The sequence below is a fragment of the Stigmatopora argus genome, chromosome 11, assembly GCF_051989625.1.
Source record: "Stigmatopora argus isolate UIUO_Sarg chromosome 11, RoL_Sarg_1.0, whole genome shotgun sequence".
Classification (NCBI taxonomy): Eukaryota; Metazoa; Chordata; class Actinopteri; order Syngnathiformes; family Syngnathidae; genus Stigmatopora; species Stigmatopora argus.
In genome coordinates this window covers 4,303,025-4,326,000 of record NC_135397.1, presented here as the reverse complement: position 1 = coordinate 4,326,000, position 22,976 = coordinate 4,303,025, and the positions used below count along the sequence as shown (strand labels likewise).

Here is a 22,976-nt window from a genome sequence, read left to right as displayed (position 1 = left end):
CAATTAGCAGCTCAGCGGGCCTCGTCGCTCGTAAAATTAACTTTGCAAGATTTCCAAAGTGGCATTCCCGTTGTGTAATGCGCTCTTAATTCCAGCCAGTCACACTGACTCATTCAATGTTACGGAGCCGGGAGAAATGTCGCGGGCAGCTCGTCTTTGAGCCGAATTAAACGGCTGGATAAATAAATCCCGCCCGAATTCGACGTTAATAAAAGTCAGCCGCAGAGCTTAGGGTGACTTATGAGCCAGTGGATGTGGTGCGACCACTCGCCTGCTTTATTACTGGAAATGAGACCAGTGTGAGTTTGTGTGTGTGTGTGTGTGTGTGTTTGTGAGCAAACCATTGATAGACAAGAAAGCCAATCCTTGCCAAACAAGCCTGACCTTTGTTGATCTCTAAGGGCGACAAGTTTCATCGCTATCCATGGCAAGTACACGCTCAATAGTTCATCCAAATGAATGTCTGACGTGTGATCTGCTCACCGCACCTTTAACGCGGGTTATTAATTTGCATTTTAATTGGGGTGCCTGATGATTTTCTTAAAAATATACATATACTTTTTGTGGCACAAATGAGTCTGTGGACCAACCGTGCAAGTGAAAAATGAATCTATTATTGTATTGTGTGTCATAAAGACCATTTGTTGACATTCCGTTTATTTTTTACCCAAAAAATGGTAAAGTGTTAAATCCACTCAAGCATGCCAGTTTCTATAGATTAGTCTAAGTACTATATGTTTCAAGAAGGATGGAACATTTCCACGATATTTCACTAGCTTCTTCAGTTGAACACGAAACCTCTTCCACTGTATTCATAAGTGCATTTCTGTATGCTATAAATCATTGTGTTTTTATGTATTGGTAACACAGAGTTTAGCTGGAAGAGGAGGAGAAAAGGGATGAAATCCTTTCCTTCTTCCATCCTCCCCTCTCCATTTCTCACTGGCTCTCATCTTAGCTGAAGAAACTTGGCTGTAGGACATGTAGAGGTTACACTGGATTGGCTTGTCACAGGGTTGTGTGAATAAGTGAGTGTGTGCCTAAGATTGCCTTGGAGAGACTGTGTGTGTGTTCACTACCTATTCATGTGGTATGTGCTTCAACATTTTTTGTGTTTTTTTATGAACAGCAAAAACATAAAATTGGGTTAAACTCAATCGCTGCTATTGACAGCAATAGCCTTCCAATCCTTTTGAACTCAGGGTTGGGTGGTGGTGGTCTGATTCATTCATTCATTTGTCTCTAGGGGTGCTGGAGCCTAACCTAGCCAATAAGAAGCAGTGGATGGGGTACACCCTGAATGGTTTCCAACCATTCATTTGCAGGGCACAAGTAAACTAAGAACCCTTCCTACACACACTCATACTTACAACTTTGGATCATTGAACGATACACACCGGATTATTTCTTTTACTGAAGTTGCACGACAAACTGTTTGAAAACCACTGGTCTATTTGTACTGGTCTCAGGTGGCCTGAGTGGGAGGAAAAAACTCCAAAGTTGTCTGGGTTTTGTATACAAAAGGTACAAGCTGATAAATGTCTGCAACTTTTCTGTATTTGACCCTCACACGTTTATTTCCCACAAGGCTCCTGTGAGCATTTTTGTTCAATTTTAACAGGATTTTGAGACCTTCCAGTCGATTGAAACGGGCCACCGTGACAAATCTAAACTCGTCATATATACTTTTTTTTTCTGAAGGATTAAACAATCAACTTTTTTCCTTCAATAGATTGAAAATAATGGACAGCATTTTATGTTGGAACGTGTTGAACATTTCAAGTTAGTTTTATGAGACAAATTTCTTTGTATCGTTGCATTAGATCACAGAAGAGCAGATCAATATGAAGATCCATTATTCATGTTGTGGTTGTGATTTTGCAGTTTAACTGGTGTCACATCACACTGACATCTGATTGATGCTGGTCAAGTGTCCATATGATTCCGGTGTGGATGTGTGTGTGTGAGTGAGTGAGTGAATAATAGTGTAGTGGTGACAACGTTAAATCATCATTATCATATTGGATTCAATGGAATATAGATAATGAATCACAATGAGGATGTTTCAGAAAATAAATAATTTGTTGTTTAAAAAAAGATGAAATGAAATTATTCATGTGGGGATACAACCATGTGATGATAAATCCCAATAATTACAGCACGTCTAATAGGCCAATGCGAAGGTAGGGAGAAGTAATTGGTTTATAATGTGTTTTATGTATGCATATTTTCAAAATGATTCCAGGTAATTCATTACAAATATATTTGGGGACCCCCGAGCTACAGCTTGTGTATCCCCCAAGGGTCCCCACCATGAGAAACCTTGCTCATATAATGCAACAAGTTTTTTTGTGCTAATTGATTTAGTGTTGTGCACTGACATTAGCAGGATGCTGTATGTGTGTGCTAAAAAATGATGATGTTAATTACTTGTCCGTCCTGCTAATAGACTGGAGGCATTAATGCAATCAGCCACAAAAGCAATTAATTCAACATCTGCTCTGATCAAATTTGCTGGTGCCATTTTTAATGATGTTTCTGTAGGCACACAAACTATAACACACACACACCCATACACACACACTGACTTTCATAAGTCAGAACAATGAGTCTCCCCTGCCATATCAATTACCACCAAGACCTTTTTACACTTGGCCCACTGCAGATAAGTTTATTTAAAACCCCTGGGATTACTCGTTTTATTTAATATCATTAACCTCGAAAAATTAGGCCAATGTTTTTAAAAGGAAGGTAACGTTTCAATTGTATCCTTGGTTTAACCTTACAATGTCTGTTGCCAGCCAAAACCGCAATTTTGATTTTCTTCTTAACTGTTGAATTGATCTTGTCCTATGTCTACATTGGTTCTGATTATTATTATTAAATTTCTTATCGTATTTTACATACTAGAAGTTGCTCATTTTTTCCTCTCCATTTAGACAGCAGATTTTATGATGTAGTGGCCATTTTGCTACAATCTAGTGTAACTTTAACTAGATCTTTCACCAATGACTGCACATCAACGTTAAGAGTTTCACTTGCCAAACAGAAATGTAGACCGTAGACATATGCAACATTTTCCTAGCACATGTGACGTATTCACAAATCGGTAGATGGCTTCAAATAGCAAAGATGCGTGACAAAGTCACATTCACACGCAACGACAGTACAGGCCAAATCTCTGCCAGGGGCCAGAAACAACATGAAGCTGATTAAGATTCAGCATCCCCATCACAACTTGGTCGCTTTCTCCTGCGTTGTTTGTTTACCCCATTCGCGTTGAAGCCAGAATGAGGGGATGGGATCACAAGGAGGAACAGTTACGAGACAACTCAGTGTGCTGTAAACAGACAAGAGTGTAACCGCAATCACAGAGCAGACCCTCGGGGGGGAGAGACTGACTTGTGGAATCCATCTCCAAGGCCACAAAGGGCCGGTTACAGCTCACTTGTAATTACTGAGCTAAATGATTTTACTGCTGTTTCGTCGTCCGAGGATTTCGTGACCGCTCGCCTCTTTCGTGTCCACTTTACGGGACTTTTCCGAGCGAGGAGGCACTCCCGCTCATCGGCCATAAACCCCCTTGCGATCGATAACTCGTTTGCCCCGAATTATGGTGCAAAGCTTGCAGGAATATTGTTTTTGAGATGTTGTTTAGCCAGCGGCAGCACAGTGACGAGTAGTTAGCACGTCCGCCTCACGGTTCTAAGATTGAGGGTTCAATCCTCAGTGGGCTCCGACCTTCGGCAAATGAATGAGGGTTTAGCCAGCAACGTTAGATCTGCATTCCACTACTGTCTTATCAACGACATGTAAATGGAGATGTCTTGAAGAAGGTCATAGTGGTCTTTTTGGCGGCCACTTTATAGAAGTGGTTTTACAAGTTGTCTTGTACTTGATAGACATGTTAAATTTCTCTTAAATTTGAACAGAGCAGTCTTAAATGGAAATGGTAGCATACTTAAGGAGCGCATTTATCTGCTGTTGGGCAAGATGCTGCCAAACCACTGGGAGCAATATAAGGGTCAGTGCCTCTCTCAAGGGTACTTCAAATATTGGCCAGTCGTAGCTGGAAATCAAACCGCTGACCCTTTGGGCAAGCAACTACGCCACGGCCGCCAAGTAGGTCTTACGTTTCATTTTCTTAACTCATTCCCCTCGACGATTCTATGGATGTCAAACTCATTGTGCTCTCAAATAGCAAAAATAATCGGAATCCTTCAACGTGGTAATATTGTGGAGCTCTACCTTACCTTGGCATTTTTCCTCAAACTGTCATCCTGGCCTCATTTCAAACTGCACAATGCAGTGACTCATCAATAAATAAGCATCAAGTATGTATAAGACTTTCCAGAACGACTTGTTGCAATGCTTTGCAAAATCGAAAACGAAACTTTCTATTGATTTTCTTACATTATTGGCATTTGCTGTGTGTAGTGCCCATAGTTTTTCATCAGCACTGTTTCCTCAAATTAGCAACTACCTAAAAACACTGAGTCTTGCAGGAAAGACATATTTCAGGTCACCAAACGTCCCAGCTTTCTTTAGACCGCCCTGTTTTCAAGAGCTAATACGTAGAGTCCAGTGACCTGTCACTCTACGTCAACATGTAGTCCCTCGCCTCATTCCTTCACGGTTGTCTGCGGGAAACAAACGAGCAGAGGTCGCCGTTCCGACAGAACGCTGACGAGGCCAGAAAGAGAATATCATCTTGTCTGTGAAATGTGGAGGACACGATTGCATCGCTATCATTACAAATCCAGACAGGGCCTAAATTTCATGTTCTCTTGCAATGCGTTGGCAGAAAAAAAAACTAAAGTTCACCACATGAACAAGCACTCCTGAGACTTTTTCACACCGACGCACGCACACACTTGCAGCGACAATCCATCAACATGATCAAGCAGCAAACCGATGAGAAGTGGCCTGTCGTACATCAACCTCTCTGAGCTTGTTAAAGGCAAAGCTCACTCAGTCACAGGTTTCATGTCTTTGAAATGATCAACTTGGCAATTCGAACAGACACGCATAATTTGACTACTGCTACTACTCAATTTCATCGCAAAAGTACTAAGCGGCCATAGGAAGCAGAGCTATTAATAAGAATGTTAACAAAGCATGAAAGCTAATTAGCTCCAGTCCAAACGCTAACTTCATTCATGTCCCGCTTCTAATAAGACGTCACAACGCCAACTAGTTTGAGAAACCAGTAGTCTTGCGATGTGTAAAATCTAGTACTAGCGACTTCCTCATTGAATATGGAGCCAGCAGAAGATACAAATTCATCTCAAAGTACTGTAAAATAAGTATGATTTCTTTACATGACATAAAAGATGAATTTGCTCTTTCTATTGCATCTTCTGCCATTTTGTACCTTTTTCCTATCTCCCCTCTTCCTGAGCTGATCAGCAATTCAAATGAGGTGATGGCCTTATTGGTTACTTTTAGCAGTGCATGAGTGGAATCAACTGAGGAAACTCCAACACTGGGTTAATACGCATATGCCTGCAACAGTCATTTTAATAAAGCGCTGAACAACATTCAATAAAATTAAACTGCACCAGTGGTGAAGGTCTTAACGTGCGTGTTCGTCTAGTTAGAGGGATAGTCATCCGCAAGTCAGAGGTCGTGTTATTAATATTATTTATAATAATTATAATGATAAAACGGCAATATTAATGATGATAATAATTCCGATTGTCTTCAGCATTCATCATATTGTGTAGGATAAATTGTTGCTTTGTAATTAAATGAGACTTGCATTTTTTTCAGTTTTATTTTGATTGCTTTTTTCACATTTTCTTTTATTATGATCAATTCTTAGTAAATTTAAGCATATATATAATTATTGTCCTTCTGATGAATGTATTATATATTTAGAATTCAGTTTTGTACATGTACTTTTTTCCACATGTATTTGTTCTTTATGGTCTGTATGGTGTCCCAAAGTTTCATCTAAAAATGTAACAATCAAAAAATATTACATTCAGAATTCAAACTGTTTTTTTCGTTTGTGCCCCAGATGATTTTCACTTTCTAAATTCGTCACAAAAACATTGAGTTCATAAAGACTGTTGCAGGATGCAGTAAATTTAAGCTGCCAGTGTGTGTGTGTGTGTGTGTGTGTTTGTGTGTTTGTGTGGATGTGAGGCATCCACATCTGGAAGTCGGAAGTGCGGAGAATCCATTTTCGGCCTAGTGGAATGGCGCACAAACAAACATTGCCATTCACTGAACTCTATGTTCTGCTTGTTGTAAAGATAATTAGCCGTAAGTGTTTCAACGTGGCCACTTTGTAGCACTTTGTGTGCACCTGTGGTGCCCCTCGCTAATGAAATGATGCTCTTTATTCAATTATTTTCTCGGGGTGGAGGGTTTTGTGTCTGTGACTGTTTATATGGACACTCAAGTAGCTCAAAGATGCACTTAAGGGTCATCTTATTGTTTTCTAAAAACATGAAGTGAGTGATTACGTTAGTACCGCTGGTGGATGTAGTCTTGTGTTTGTCTTTGTCAATGTCCGATGGACAAAAATCTGGAAGGCAACAACTATAATGACTTTCTTTGTAAACTGCAGGTTAGGAAAAAGGAGAAAAGACGAATTTGGATGGAATTGCCAACTCTGTGACCATAAACCTAGCGTCATCACTGATTGATTGACTGCTTGGCAGCAAAAATTAACGGAAATCAAATGGAGCAACAAAATGAGTAAGTAAACATATGCTCTTTTATAAATGAATGTACCACTTCTACTGGGCTGGTTAGAACTACCAGATGTTTGCTGTCCGTATGCTATACACCAGGGGTCTTTAAGCTTTTACGCCTACTGATTTGTGACGGGGACTGAACGGTTTATTTGCCACAGAAAAAAAAACCTTCATATTCTGATGATAAAAAAAGTTTCTGATGGAAAAAAAACAAAGCAAATTGGAACAGAATTAAAGCGTTATTTAAACAACTTTGAACCCAGACAAGTCTTGCGCTTCCAACTACCCCGTCACCAAAACCACTAAAAATACACGACTGATTTTTTTTTTTGTTCCCATTCCAACTTTTACCAAGAAAGCAAAAGAAGACGAGGGCGGGTCAAAGAGGATAGAAAAAAAAGAAAACATAAAAAGTGCAATTCCGTCGTGCGGTTGTGTTGAAGCCATAAGAAAGGAAAGCGGGTTGAGGAAACTTCTGGAAGTAATTAAAGGCCTAACATACACACACACACTGACACACAGTCAGCATTGCACTTAAATAAAGTCCAATGCAGCTGGCCATCCCAGAGCAGAGCCTCATTCTTTGTGTTGAGCTGCTTTAATGACAGGCTCCAAATCTATTTGTATTACAAGGCCTGGGTCACATTTCAGGTACCCTCACCTAAAAAAAAACATATTTCTAACACTTCACACTTTTTATGACTTAAACTTCTCAAATTATGTATCACTTGCCATTTTTAGTCTCTAGCCGAGGAATGTTTGTCCATAAAAACGGCAAGGTAAGACGTCCCCATGGGCTGGTAAAAGTAATAAAGCTTAGCAAATGTGATGTTTATTGTATTTCAGCAGGCGGTAGATGTTGGAATTAGTCTTTAGTTTATAGTTGGAACGTTTTTTTTTTCCTATTTAGAAGGCAAACTCGCAAAGAAATTTAAAAAATGGCAACAATCAAATGTGTGCTGGAACAACAATCTTTTTTTTTCGACTTTTTCTACTCGTATTGATTAAACTTCCACTACGTCACTAGACTTGAGCCCTCATGGTAACTGCTTGTATATAAATAACAGTTTTATGCTTTCAATGCCATTGTCGGATTATTTAGCGTTTAAATTGAACAACCTCTTGCATTATCATTTAAGGGTAACATGGATGGTCATGGGAAGTGTTGCATACATGAGCCAGATTTCAGTTATTTTATATGGAGAAAATCCATTTATGATAAGGTCATGTTCGTGTTACAAGCTTGGTCGTGGAACAAATTGTATCATGAGGGCGCACGCTGTATTTGTCACGTTATCGTCAGTTTGCCAGCGTTTTAGCGTGAAGGCCTGAACTTCCCGTTGCACCCCCGCCAGTTGGGAACCATTACCGATGAGCCTAATTCATTGTTGCCCGAGCATGTGTGAGGCTGAGAGATCAGGCCATAACGGTGTCAGCATGTGGAATTAATTAGAGGGCCAATAAGAGTCTGTGAGAAGAGTAAGGAACTATGGGTAGGGAAGTCAGAACGTGATCTCCAGAACGACCCTGGAATTTGACTTGAGCTTTTTTAAGAGTGATGATGTTAAGTGTTTGGAGTTGTAATACTAGATGAATGAATTGTGATGCTTGGAGGACTTGGCAATTTGAAGCAAAGTGAGATTATTCACTTTGAATAGCATTTTTATTTACATTTATAGGTCTTATGCTTCGTAGTGTAATTATTTATTGACTCATTGGCCACTAAATGATTATCAAGCAAATCAACACCTTATTATCAGTTTAATCAGTTTCATTTAAAAAAAACCATCAATACTGTCCAAATTCTGTTCCATGACTATCTTAACAAGTAAAATTCTCTGCTTGACATTTTTTTCAATATGAAAAAAGTGAGTTTTACAACTGCGTACAATCTTCTTTATAATTATCCGCACCAAAATTCTTTCCATGATTATAAGCATAAATCCTGACATATCTGGAGGAGATTATGCACACTAATAAAAGTATAAGTAACAACCCAAAAACTAAAAAGAATATGATACATCTCTTTTATGTTCATTGAAATCTAAAACTAAAACAACAAATGTCAAGCAAATCACTGAGGTTTTTTTTTTTGACAAATTATTATAGATTTCCTTTTGAATGAGGGGCTTCCCAAAGCTTGACAACTCTGCTGAGAAGATGCCTTGGGCTATTAATACAAGCACACACAAAGGGACTACACACACACACATACTTATTGGGAGCGCCTGAAGCGTTTCCTCCCTGCGCCAGGATGCAGCAGCCACGGCCGCAAGCGAGATTTAAAAAGGAGAATGAAAAAAAAAGACTCCTCTGGAGTGAACAAAAGACATTTCTGCTTTCCGTCTAAATTCAGACGTCTCGCTCACACACAAAAAAAGTAAGATTAGAGTGTTGAAGTATGGAGATAAACACACTTTGTAGCCACCCACACTGTGTCGACACATCACATGCAAAAACAACCATCTTCATCTAGAGTAGAGACGTCAAACTTGAAGTGAATATAGGCCAGAATTAAAACTGGGATAAAGTTGGGAGTTCAAACAAAGAATTGTTGTGGTCAACAACTGTGTCAGCAAAAGAGTACATGGAGTTTTTGCAGTTTAATGAGCCAAATTCAAGAAAAATGGTGAGGCAATGCCTTGTCCTTGTCCTCCTTCTCCACTCATGATTCCGTTTGATTATCTTTTGCACACTGGCAGCTTGTGCTTGATTCAATTAAAGTGTGGAGCAGCTTGCGTGGGTACACACATCGAGACGTGTGAGGTCAGAACCAAGACCGTGCCGAGCAGCTCAGGAGGAGCTCCATGCGATTACTAATGTGATTTTCTGACAAGAAGGCCAACCGACAAATATTGTGCTTTTACCCACCTTGGAGGAAGGAGGAGACCACTGGGGGTTAATGAAATGGGGACCATATTGGATGAAAAAAGCAGCATCTTCATTCAAGAGTGACCCTTCTATTCCAAACCTTAAATGGGACATTAGATCTCTGAGTTGGTAACTAGTACTCAAGGAGCTACTAAATTCTGTCATTACGTACATTATGGGAACAGGTCACGCTCTGCTTTATGGATGATGAGATTGGACTATTTTTAATTCTGGGCCTGTGGGGATTTAAAGAGTATAAAGGAAATTACTTTCAAACAAAAATCAAGGCTCCACGTTTTAGAAAGAGAGTCAAATGTAATTACGAAGTTAGCAGCTTGCAAATATTCTATCCCAAATGCCCAAAATGTTGGAAATGTATTCGTTAAATTGTGATATATTCTTGCTAGCTCTTCCATTTGGAATGATTTTGGCATCCATTTCTGTCAATGGTGGACAGTGATTAACTTCGTAATGCTGATTGAGTTCTAGGAACTCTTCTAGATAACAGTTCCTTTTAGTATTGTGGTTGAGGTCTTGGTTCTAGACCGTGTTTTTTCTCTTGTTATCATGGAGGCAAATTATGTATGTCCACTCTAGGGTAGTAAAAAGCTAACATTAACTGTCTTTTAAATGGAGTGTATGCACCGCGGTGAGATCAGGATCAGCTCACTTTTTCTTTTTTATTTTCGTATTTTACGACCAATGTTAAAAGCTCTGTTTATATCGTCTGGGCTAGCCACTAATAGGGGTGAAAATGAACTTTCACTTAAATTTAAGCATCCATTAAGGCAATGTCACAATGTTTTTCTTTTTTCCGTTGTTTGATATGGCTTTTTATACCACTGTATTTTAAAGGATGCGTACATCTACTTCCTTATTACCCTCACTATGATTTAGATAAGTGAGAAAAACACTGACATTTATAGAATGCAATGAAATGTGGGTAAACTGTACTCAGAAACTGCATGAAAACACAATTATATATGATACGGACTTAATTGTTCAATGACGAGTAATAACGAAAAACGGTTAGTTTTGATCAGCAAGTATAGTAGAAATTCAAGTACAATGAAATATTTTGCAATTAAAAAAAGAAAATAAATCGAACTAGTGGCATACAAACAAAAAATCTTGGCCTCTTTTAATAGAGAATCCAAACTATGGCATCATCATTGTTAGGAAGTGTGCGCGTGATCCAGATGTCGGCACGTGCACGTGTGCACAGGTGGAAGGTCACATCTGGTGTGAATCCCGTAAAGAGTTTACGAGGTGTCTCGGGGCTCGGAGATCAGCTGTGTAGCTTTCAGTGGCTGTGAAAGAGATGCACACGTGTGAATGTGCGCACGCACACGGACACACAAACAAAGAAAACTTCCCTAAGCAGTCCTCAAACCTCCAGATTAAGATAGCAAGCAGACACTGACACACAAACAATCCCCCAAGAAAAGCTGCAGCTGCCATTTCTTTCTATTCACATTATTTTCATTTCTATTTCACCCCACACATAAACACACAGACACAGACACACGCACACGCCCTTTTTGGCACACAGCATCCCAACTCGAGAACAATTACATTCTGGCCGGTGATAAAGTAGTAATTTCACGGCCTGTTGCCTAAACTGTGGCATTCCAGCAAGCTGAGCAAGGAATGGAGTATATAGCTCGTTTATCCCCGACAGCTTCCCGAATGCTCGCCAACCACAGGGCGAGGGGACGTAAAATACTGTAAATGTACGCGTAAAGGACAAGGGTTAGAAAATGACTAGATTAACATTAAAAATTGCAATACCACGGTCAAACGGTAGCCACTATTAGCCGATATGTATGTATATAGTGAATATTTTTGGATGGGTATAGTATTGTATACAGCATGTGTCAAAGTTGCGGCCCGGGGGCCAGATCTGGCCCGCCGCATCATTTTGTGTGGCCCGGGAAAGTAAATCATGTGCCGACTTTCTGTTTTAGGATCAAATTAAAATGAAGAGTATAGATGTATATTAAATGTCCTGATTTTTCCCCTTTTAAATCAATAATTGTAATTTTGTAATATTTTTTTCTGTTTTTAGTTCAAAAATCGTTTTGTAAAATCTAAAAATATATTTAAAAAAAGCTAAAATGAACATTGTTTTAGATCTATAAAAAAATGAATATTCAGGGCTTTTAATCAAGTTCTTTAAATACATTTATTAAAAAAAATCTAAATATTTTATCTAAAATGGTCTGGCTCACATGAAATCGAGTTGGCGTTAACGTGGCCCGCAAACCAACCCGAGTCTGACACCCTTGGTATACAGGATGTATGAATGTTACATTAACTTTTATTGTATGTTGTATGTGTGAGTGTCCAGCGGATGTGTATATATAGGAGTTGTGTGTATATATACATCGATAGTGCATTCCACATCCATTCCAAAGCTGTTGCTCACTCCCCGCTGATAATTCCATTACACAAACACGCAGCCGCAATGCACACCTGCTCATACTTCCATACATACAGTATCCTTTAACACATCAGGGGTCTCCCTCTGAATGTTGGACCACTTCTTGCTGGGACCTCTGATTGAAAATAACATTTATCTTGCATTCACACACACACACGGTCAGTCAATAAAGAATATTTGTGTTATATATATTTTTTGTAGTCCAGAGCCATTCTTTTTTTAGAGCAGCCATGTTATCGGTTATTTTGGTAAATATTATTTTTTGTTAAGGTGCAGACAACTAAAAGTCTTTTGAAACTAGACTGCGTATGACCAAAGGTTACTCCGTGGACCGTTTCCTTTTTTTCTTTCCTGTTTCCTCGGTAGCATTGACTTTTCACTCAGCGTCGTCCTCCCGAGGGCTGTCTCCCGCTCTGTTTGTCCCGACCTTTACGCAAACAGATGGCGAGACGGCGACTGGTCACCTTCCCAAATGATATCAAGCGGGTTTGCAACTGAGAGGATGGAGACACGGGTACAATCCTAATCTAAAGATTGTCACCTGCTTTACATCATGTACCACTGTTGTCCTGATCATCTATTTTTGCACCCGACTTCCAGTCTGAGTCACTTCATTTTGCCGATCTACCAATACTGAACCTCGATAGTTATTTTATGTGTATATATATATATATATATATATATATATATATATATATATATATATATATATATATATATATATATATATATATATATATATATATATTCTCTGACTATTTTATCTTGCTCACACCCAATTTCCGTTCACCCGATCACTTCGGAGACATCCCTAATTGTTCTAGATCTGTATTATTTTGTTGCTCACTGGAACTGACAGCAATAGACATTGAATTTATTTCAACTGGCAAGGCTGCCATTGACCATTCAACTGTACTGGACATTTACTCCAACATTTAATGATAGCTTATTTTTGACACTTTTTCTAACACCACCCAACTACTGCCAACATCAGACCCAATGATAACATTATTTTGTGTTGTATATGCACGTGTAACTTCCTGGGCGGATGTGCGGTTGTTCTCTACCGAGGGTAAATAGGTCCAAACCCAACACTTTGGACCTTTTAACACTTGCCCGCTAACGCTACTTAAGTACTGCATGGGCACAAGCAAAACCCCTGGCTACATTCACCACCACTCAATTTTGGAGGGACTCCACAGAAAACGACCACACGTACACACCTCATTATTGTTCACATCTGGGCCACACAGTTGAATAGAAGTTAGATGAATTTTACTTATTTTTTTCAACTGAGTTTGTAAGGTGTCACAACACATCGAGACTAATTTGGTGAAACAACAGCAAAAGTGTCTCTTGACCCTTGCATGGTAAATAAAACACGTGATATGGAATGAATTCACTTAACAGTATTTCCTATGGGAAATTTTCAAATGAAAACAACTTGGAAGGCAACCTATGTCACGGCATACAAATTACGTTTGACTTTTGCAGCTTCCACTGCACTTATTTTACTTCCCTCAGACGTCCCGTGGACATTTTGGCAGCCTGGCGTGGATAAAAGATTGAAATTGAAGCTTTTTGCGGCTGGCTTTTTAAATGTGCTTTTAAATATACTCTGCATCCGCGGTCTGACGTCTCCGGAGAGAGATGGAAAATGGAAGAGAAAGGCGTAGGAAATTAGGGGATGGGTAAAGAAATCCCAGCTTCACAGGACAAAGGAATATGGCCAGGAAAGAGAGAAAGAAAATAAGATAGTCTTCATTCTTTTTTTGTAATCTATGTAACATTACAAGATACTTAGACAACTCGTTCCCGCATCTAGTAATCAGCAAATCATCAAACAGTAAAATGAGATGAGAGCAAGAGACAAATGAGCCGCTGTAGGATTCTCAAAGAGGCTCTGTCTGCTACATAATGAGCTCCATATGTGGAAACACACACACACACACACACACACACACACACACACACACACACACGACAGAATAGGTAGAAGAAAGACGTTTCATTTTTCCTTGCTGAAATTCCAACAGTTAATGTGCTTCCTCACTTACGTTTTCAGCAAAAAAATGTCAACGTGAACAAATTTGGATGATGTGTGAAAGTAACGCACTGGATTCCAAGTCACTTGGAATATTGCCCAAGATGCATTACTTCAGCGGCTAAGTGTTTAGGACCGTCCCACAGTCGAGGTTGTCCAACGTATGACGTTGATTAGGCAGGAGGGAGATATGAACTACCGCTCGGTTACTTAGTTGACTTTGTTAGGATATTATTACATTCTGGTAACTATGAACTTTGCAGTGGTAGGAACATTGCTAATGACCTTACCTTCTATATGTTTTGTACATTTATTTTATTATGACTTTTGTGTTTTATTGCATGATTTTTTTTACTGCACACCATATACTTAAAAACGATCCCGTACAAAATGCAGACAAACCATACGAGTGGAAAGCTTTTTTTTCCACGCCAAACAGAGATGGGTCTCATTAATCACCCTCTCATTAAGATTGACCTCACATTAGGAAGTCCATTCCACATTTTGCACCCAGCAGTGAATCACTTGTGCAGTCATTTCAACATACAACATTTAAGGTGCATATATGGCTCAAGGCTCGGAAATTTTTACACGTTGCATCGATCCAATCCGATCCGTGGCTCAATAAGATTTTGAACCCTACAACCAATGTCCATGAGGACAACTCATGGATTTGCCAGCTCGTGAAGTAGTACTTCAACTGTGGCTGAATGCTGACTGTATCATATATAAATCCAGGTGCCAACTTCTCAGAAAAACTGGACAGACAGCAGCTTCCCATGACCCACTTTGGCTCCCAAAGCAGACTTTGACAAAATGAGACTTTGTTTCCTATGGAATGTTTTCACTGGAGCGGCTCCCAGGGCGAGGCACTATATTTAACACTTTGCATGCAGATCCTGCATGTCAGCACCTCTTAAAAAAAAAAAAAAAAAAAGTACAGATCGGGAACCTTAACTGGGTCGCAGACCTTTCACAGGTCAATTAGAATGACTAATTGCGCCCAGGTTGTTTTGCGGGAGCCAAAACTTGTAGGATGATACCATCTCAACCTGGTTGGTCCGACATTTGGGTGACCTTTGGAATACGGGGTAAAAAGACTGGGTAGTGGTAGAGGGGGAAAGAAAGAAAACAAGGAAGCGAACAAGCAGACAGACGCCGCTTTGCTGCTGGTTGCAGAAAGTAAATTTGTCCTTGGGGAGTATCGGGCATGTCAGAAACACTCATTTGGATCTTTCCCAGTCCACTCGTCATAGCCTGGGCTGCAACACATCAAGATTTGCACTAGGTACCTGATCTCCCCCAAAGAAATTTCCCAGCAGAATGCCCAGAGAGCTTGTCAACTAACATTTTCTTGTTTGATGGCTCAACCAAAGACTCAACTCTGTTTTCATTTGTACTTCCATCCTGAGATGGACAAAAAAAGATTCTTTTGCTCTACCTGTCGATATCTTTCCTTTGATTTTCCATCAGTGTGAGTGGCCAGCACAGGAAAATGATGGTGAAGGGTGATGGCTATCTTGAAAGTTTTAAGTTGTGGAGGTAACATGAAAGTGGGATCAGAGGCAGCCATGTTGAGTGAAGCCAGGTTTTTATATTCTTGCTTTTGTATCAGTTCTACTGTGTGAAAGGGTATAGCAGTAGGAAAGAACGGTGGATTCGGAGGGGGTCAAACTTACTGAATATCGGCACTTTTCTTTGATTTTCCTTGACAATTGTGACATTACAACGCTGACAGCCACCAGGCGGTATATTTTAAATGTTCCTTTCCAGTCCTGCAGGCGATGTCTTGTATTTTCCACAGTAAGGTCATGATCATTTTGTCTGAATAAGTACAGAAACAGTTAATGTCAAGACAGATCATTTACTTTAAAACACTTTGTAAGCTTGATTTGATTTCATCATCCTATTGATCTCAATGATTATTATTCTGAATGTCACTGTATTGTTATGAAGGTGATGTTGCCTTTTCCGGGTGTTTGTCAACAAGATGATATTCCGTGTCGGAGAGGGCAACAGTTTCAGATTTTTCCAATCAAATTCATATCATGTGTTGGTGACAAAGTTGCAGTGAAAGTCACCTTCTGACTTTTGATTTGAAAATAAAATTGAGTAACAGTGGGATTCTCGTAGTTGCCTTGTAAAAGTATTGCCACATTCGCTTTAGCCTGATAGCATTTCCGCTTGTATTTAATCTATCTGATGGGGGGACTGATGCAGCTTCCTCAGCCACCGACTTTTTACTAGTGGGATTTACAGCAAATCTGGCACTGTTAAGACACAGCAATGTTAAATTGTTCACTGGGGAAAAAATCCAAAAAACAAAGACAATTAATTAAATGTTATATTATCTCATGATACAATTTTCCCCAAAACTAAACCGGACTATCGCGGTTTGTATCATAAGATATTTGAAACTCCAAACCTCGTTTGAAGCTCTACTTTGAATCCTAAACCATGGCAAGAATTGTAAACTCTAACCTGAGTTAGAAACCTAGGCTTTAATTTTAACTGCAAAATTTATGCTACATTAAAGGTCCATTAAAACATTCATTTGCAGATTTTTGGCATTCTTTCTTGGCTGGAACACACACTTGATAAAAGTCGAGAGTTGTCAACGTGTGTTTGCTGGTGTTGCGCCTGAATAAATGCAGTGTGAGGTGAAAGGCTTTGGGACTTCTAGTTTGGCCTGGGAATGCCCCAGCATCTGAAGATTGTCGCCTCACATTAGCTTGACAGGCCGTGAGAAAAAACCTAGGAGCAAGTTGAGGATTCACAACAACAAAATAGACCATGACTTTGCTTTTATAGTGGCTAGCTGTGTGGAAATGCTGACATTTCAATTGTTGAATGACGAATCACATGAGCCTTGCTTGAAAACCTAATTTGTTAACCTCTGTTTGAAACTTTAACTCAAAACCTGTTTGACACATTCAATCAGGCTTGCAAACATAGCAGAAAATTTTAATCTATGCTTAAAACCCGAATCTTGTTTCAAACATGTCTCTTGAAATATTACGACTGTTTTGTTATGGCTACTGTTTTTCGTCTCACAACCATCAAACCACATCTACTAGCCCAAAACATCCCTGAAATAATGTGAGAAAGCCTTGATGTATTCCTGTGTGTGTATATGTTTTGAGTGTGTGTGTAAAGGTTTTGATGGGGTTCGTCTGGCAGCTCATGACAAAGACGACAAGTCAGTGGCGTTGGTCCAGTCGATCCAGGGCGCGAATGTGCAACATTTAAGACATCAAAGAAACAACAGCCGCCAGGAAGCTTAATTGTGTTGTTGGAGGCCAATAAGCAACATGAAAAGTTTCCTGCAATTCCCCGAGTCCGTGCTGCCTTTAAACCGTGACGGCACAATGGTTTAGAAAGCATCTGGCACCATACAAGCGCCAGAGACAATCACGTTTGGGCTTCTTTTTTTTTAGTTTATTTATTTATTTTTCTGTTTTGTTTTATACTACAACCGTGAGAACTAGCACTTGCAGCATAAAAGCCTAACAACCAAAGAAAATTTGTCATTGGGGGAGGTTTCACTCCAAAGGATTAATTAACACTAAATGGCTGTTTTCAAGATAAGAGAGCTCCTTCTTGCTGAGGCCAAATGAGTCTGAGTTTGATCCAGAATCTCATCGCAGGCTCTTTTAGGGAGGCCGGGAAGTGGAGGGGGTGAAAGGCAGGGGTAATGTAGATGGCAAAAACGACAGCACCCAAAGAAAGATATGAAAGAAAGATGATACATAACATCACATTCCAAAAATTCATGCAAAAATGTATAAACATCCACTCCTGCTCAGTAGAGTATTTTGGTATATTAAACTGAGTGATGTGGTCTTTTCACATTTGTAGACAACCATCCATCCTACAAAATTTAATGGCAAACTCACCAATCAATTGCCTAACCAACTGACAAGCAATTGACTGATTAAATGAAGAACTGGCTAAAATAATAATAGAGTAACTTTACTGTCTGGCAAACTGATTTACCAACTAATCGACCTATGCAACTGGCTGAGTGACTAACCAGCTTATTTTGTACAATTTTACTGTATCGTATTTACAGTACGTTAATCCTCTTGTGCAACTAATTACATCTAAGTCAAATGAAATATTCGCATTGGTATCCAATGGGTCCCATCGCCAATTGCCATAGGAACCCATCTGCTGCAGGGTGAGTGACAGCTGTCAATGATGTCTATTTCATCTCAACAGAAATGTTGGAAAGGGAAGGCCGTGGAGCCGAAAGTGAAATTGATAAAAATGTGGCGCAAAATGTGCCAGTGTGTCTCGCAGATGGCCAGACAGGCAGGTGAAAGATAGAACAGACAGTCGGACGGACGGACGGATATAGTGACATCACGTTTAAGAGCCTCGCTGAGGGCTGTTTCTAATATTTTGAGCTCTTTATCATTTTGGCCTTTAAGTTGCTTACCTAACAAAGCGGCCACAGTGGCGCCCGAGAAGGTCGTGACTCTGCGCCAGGGTTCTGTTTGTCTTAGGGCTCAACATGTCCTTTGGGAGACCTCGCTGGTATGACGAGAATGTTGATAGTTTACGCAGTGCACGACCCCGAGCGGACTCCAACTCCGTTGTTTCTTTTTTGGTTTAGAAACAACAAGATTCTGTTTCACTATCGCCTTACATATGATGGAGCACATCCTGGCCAGTCTGTGTCCAATATGTTTGAGGTAACATGACTCTTACTAAAGATAAATTCCTGCATGGGAGAGCCAGTTTTTTAAGAAACTCTGCTATTGAAAAAAAAAATTCAGTTATGAGCTTGGTTGTGGAAAATATTTAACTTGTGGCTCAAGACACTGCTCTATGAATGTGGTATGGCTGTTGAAGTGAATCATACAATTGAGCATAAAAGAAGCAAAGTGTTTTCTTGGTGGTCATAATTATTGTATTTAAATCTCTATTGTATGCAGTATTAGTAGAAGTAGTACAGTGGTACCTTGGCTTACATGTTTTTTCCCTACAAGAAGAATAAACATAAACAATGGGTCACAGCACTGGTACATTGCTAGGAGACCATTGGCAAAAAGGAAAAAATATATAAATAAAATAAAATAAAATCCCTTGACTTAAGTTTTCAGTCTTTGTTTTAGAAGCACACTCCTTGATATCCTGTTCTTGTTTGCTTTAGTTAAGCTTCTTATGCTACTGTACCTGTAGACCAGGGGTGGCCAACTCCGGTTCTCGAGAGCCCCTACCCGGTCTGTTTTCCATATCTCCCTCCACCAACACATGTGAATCAAACAATCTGGGTTGGTATCAAGCTTCTGTACAGCTTGCTGATGAGTTGATCCTTTGATTCAGGTGTGGTAGAGGAGGGAGATATGGAAAATAGACTGGATAGGGGCTCTCGAGGACCGGACTTGGCCACCCCTGCTGTAGACTGTTCTAAGGCAGTGAAAGCCCCCCTGTGAGCCTCGCTTTGCTTTCCCCGCCAGCTTTCCATTATCAACGATTAGCAGAGGCGACCAGCTGTAGTAGACGTTGACGGCTGGAAGAGGCCTTCAAAGGAGACTGACGAGTCTCGTAAACGACAGCTTGGCAGATTTTACGAGAGAAGGCCGGCGTATATTACTAGCGCCGGCTCTTTGTCTGCCTGTTTACCTTCATGTAGACATTAGTTTTGGTACGTGGATGTATTCTGCAAGTATTGTATAATCCAATTATTATCCCAACCTATCTTTACCCATGTATGGGTTGTAAAAAGTTGTTTAGTTGACAAATACCTTTGCTTACTGGGAGTAAACATGACTTCAAAGGTACTTTGTGACTTTAAACAAAATGGCAGGAGTCACATTTTGTGAAATTGTAAACATTTTCAGCAGGGGTCTCAGTTACTGTCCACGCTAGAGGTCAGTTCCTAATCGCAGGGGGGTCATTGCAACCACAGTAATCCTCAGCAGGCTGTCGTGTGCGGCTGTAACTCACACAGCATATTATTATAAAGGATCACATTATTATACAGTACAACCTGTTGAGTTAACATCGCTGCCCAATCGCTTGCGATTGACGCCTCATATCTGGCAACCCGCAGTGGCGTATTGCTTTGATGGAATATGTCTATTACTATGTTGCAGCATTATCTGTGGGCAACGCGGCAGGAGATGTCCTTGCAAGCACATACGAGGACACATCCCCTGTTTCTCATAGTATCGTGTACACGTGTGAAGATTAGATGCAGGTATGCGGACATATGGAATAGACGTAGACGTCATGGGTACAAGCAGATCTAATCTGCAACAGACGACGTACTGAGCGGGAGTGAATCCAGTCGACTGGAGGCCGATTTAGACGAGATTCCCGTCAATATAAATCAAACATACGGTATACATATCGTAGCCTCCACCAAACCAGATTGCAGTTCTTCTTTCCCGTTTTCGTCTTTCGTTAAGTCTTTAGCCACCAATGACCAGAGTTCTAAATATTTCTACCGGCAGTGATGTGACCTCCCAATTCAACACGCCTGACATCTATCGCCATCAATAGCGGCCAGTGAGCTATGATGATTTTTCTGTAAATTTGAGATAGAGCAAATTCACACATTAAAATGCACGGCTGCCTTTGAGAGAGACGTTAATATTCGGAATGTGTCGCTCACACCTTATTTGAAATGAAACATGCATGCATGCAAGTACACCACATACACACACAGTCTTAATGGTTTACCTCCATGCCGACACGTTTACAATTCACGTCACATGCCGGCATTCTGGGGGCGAAGTGGGAACATTTCAGACCACCGGCACCTGCATCATGCCAGATCCTAATGAAGGATTGGGTGGGTGTCTGAGCATATAATGCAAACCATCATTGCTAAAGACAAGAACATCTTGGCATCGATCCCAACTAGCTATGTGCCAACTACTCAAAGTGTGTCCCTATTATCATACATCAAGGCGGTTATGTGATTTTCAGAATAAGACTCCACCAGTCTTCAATGCTCATCTGTGATGAATAACGCAGAATCACTCAAATTAATTAAATACAAACAGTATTTTGCCTCTTTGATTAGAAAAGAGAAACAACCAAAAACTTCCAAACCCAAACAAGGCAACTTCCCAAATACAAATACAAATAAAATAGAAATATCAAAGTCACTCTGCCAGTCTGAACAGACATTCAACATCTGAGGAGTTCCCGGTGATCTATGAAGCGGCATCCGTCCCTTCTGGGATCTGGGCTGTAATTCACTCAACTGGATTTAATGTTTTCATGTCGACACCATCCGGTCGCTGCATCCATCACTCAGTGTGTTAGCGTCAAATCAAAAAATCAGGATCGCGGACACGGGGGAGAGCGTTTTGGGGCTTTGCAGCCATCAGGTCCAGCCAAGCCTCGTGTCTGCCTTTGTAATAAACAGAGAGAGAGAGAGAGATAGAGAATCCATTCGCTCGCAGCTGTGACTTGAAGGCAGGCCAAGCAGCCAGCCAAGCAGCTAGCTAGCCAGCCAGCGAGCCGGCAGTTCGAGGTGTCAACTGTTAGGACTGAAGGCTTGCCAAAGTCTAACAAACCACCGCCAACCTGTTGGCCCACCTGCAGGAGGAACGCTGTTCGACCCAAAAGCAGCTGGAGCAGGATGGATCAATCTCCCTTTAATGTACACCCACGCTCCCGTGCATGGACATACACAAGTATACCATCCTAACGGCTCTGACATTTCATCCAAAACACTTGCAAGAAGAAAAAGATTGACTGAGCAGAGACCAGAAAAAAGTGCAGTAGATTCATGGATGGCAGCGAGTGGGCGGATGAATGTCTGGAGTGATTGATAGACAAATCGATCAATGGATTGAGAGAGACATTCAGATGAGAGTCAGTGGGTGGGTAATTTGGACCAATGGTTGTCCATCGAGCCAGACAAGCGGATTGATGACTGAAAAACAAAAACAGATGAATGAACAAACTGATTTATTAGATGAAGAGTGGATGATGGACAGGATAGTACATGACTGGATGGACAAACATATTTATGTATGATAATATTGATAGACAAAATGATACATGGAGGGATGATAGATTATCGAGATGTCCATATTGATGGCGACTGGATTACCAGATTGATAGATGATTGAATGCATAGACAAGTGGATAGGACGATATCTGAATATCTGCATGTTAGGAGGCAGATCAATGAATGATTGACAGATAAATATGTACACATTTTCACATTAACAAATACCTGACCTTTGATCAACTGCTTCTACTAATGTCGCTAAACATCATTCACGTGCCGACTTTTAGCAATTACCTACTTGCTGCTTATGAGCTTCTTTATTAATAAAATCAAGCTCGCAGGTAATCCGAACTGAGCTGCCGACATCCTTTTTAAGCAGCTTGTTTGCAATTTGTTGCTTTCATCTACGCTCACTGACTAATAAGATGCTCCAGAAATGTCACTTGCTGTTTATTACGAATGTTGGCGGGATGAAGACATCTCACACACACACGCAAACACACACACATGCATATGCACACTGTCTGTTTTCTGTTGATAGAAATATCTGCAAATTCTCTTGCTTTCTTTTTTTTATCATTTCCCAAGCAAACAACCCAAACAAACAGCCTTAGCTATCTAGTTAAAATGTGATTTAAAGTTGTGCGATGCTGCCGGCTTGCTTATTGTCAGGCCTTAAACAGACAATCCAGTCAGTGTTTGAATACTTCCAAGTAGGGGAAAAAAATATCCCTTCAGAGCTCCTCTCTGAAAAGCATCTCTTTGTCTCAAGGCTGCTCATCCTCGCATTAGTGGGAAAAGCAGTGTAAATGGAGAGCCGTAGTAATAAAGTTGTCCGAAATGAAAGTCTTAGATAATGTCCTCACACATCCACATGCATGTGTGCACTCGTACCGACAGATGGACGGGTGGCCAGATAAAGATGGCGCT

At 40.3% G+C, this 22,976-nt stretch overlaps 1 protein-coding gene across 1 annotated transcript in view; it reads left to right on the top strand.

Annotated features, from left to right (window-relative positions):
• Nucleotides 1–22,976, top strand: part of mcm8 (minichromosome maintenance 8 homologous recombination repair factor) — a 194,227-nt gene that overhangs the window by 44,491 nt on the left and 126,760 nt on the right. The window contains exon 4 of the mRNA XM_077614176.1: nt 6,578–6,708. The gene's annotated coding sequence lies outside the window, so the exon portion shown is untranslated. The remainder of the gene's footprint in view (nt 1–6,577; nt 6,709–22,976) is intronic.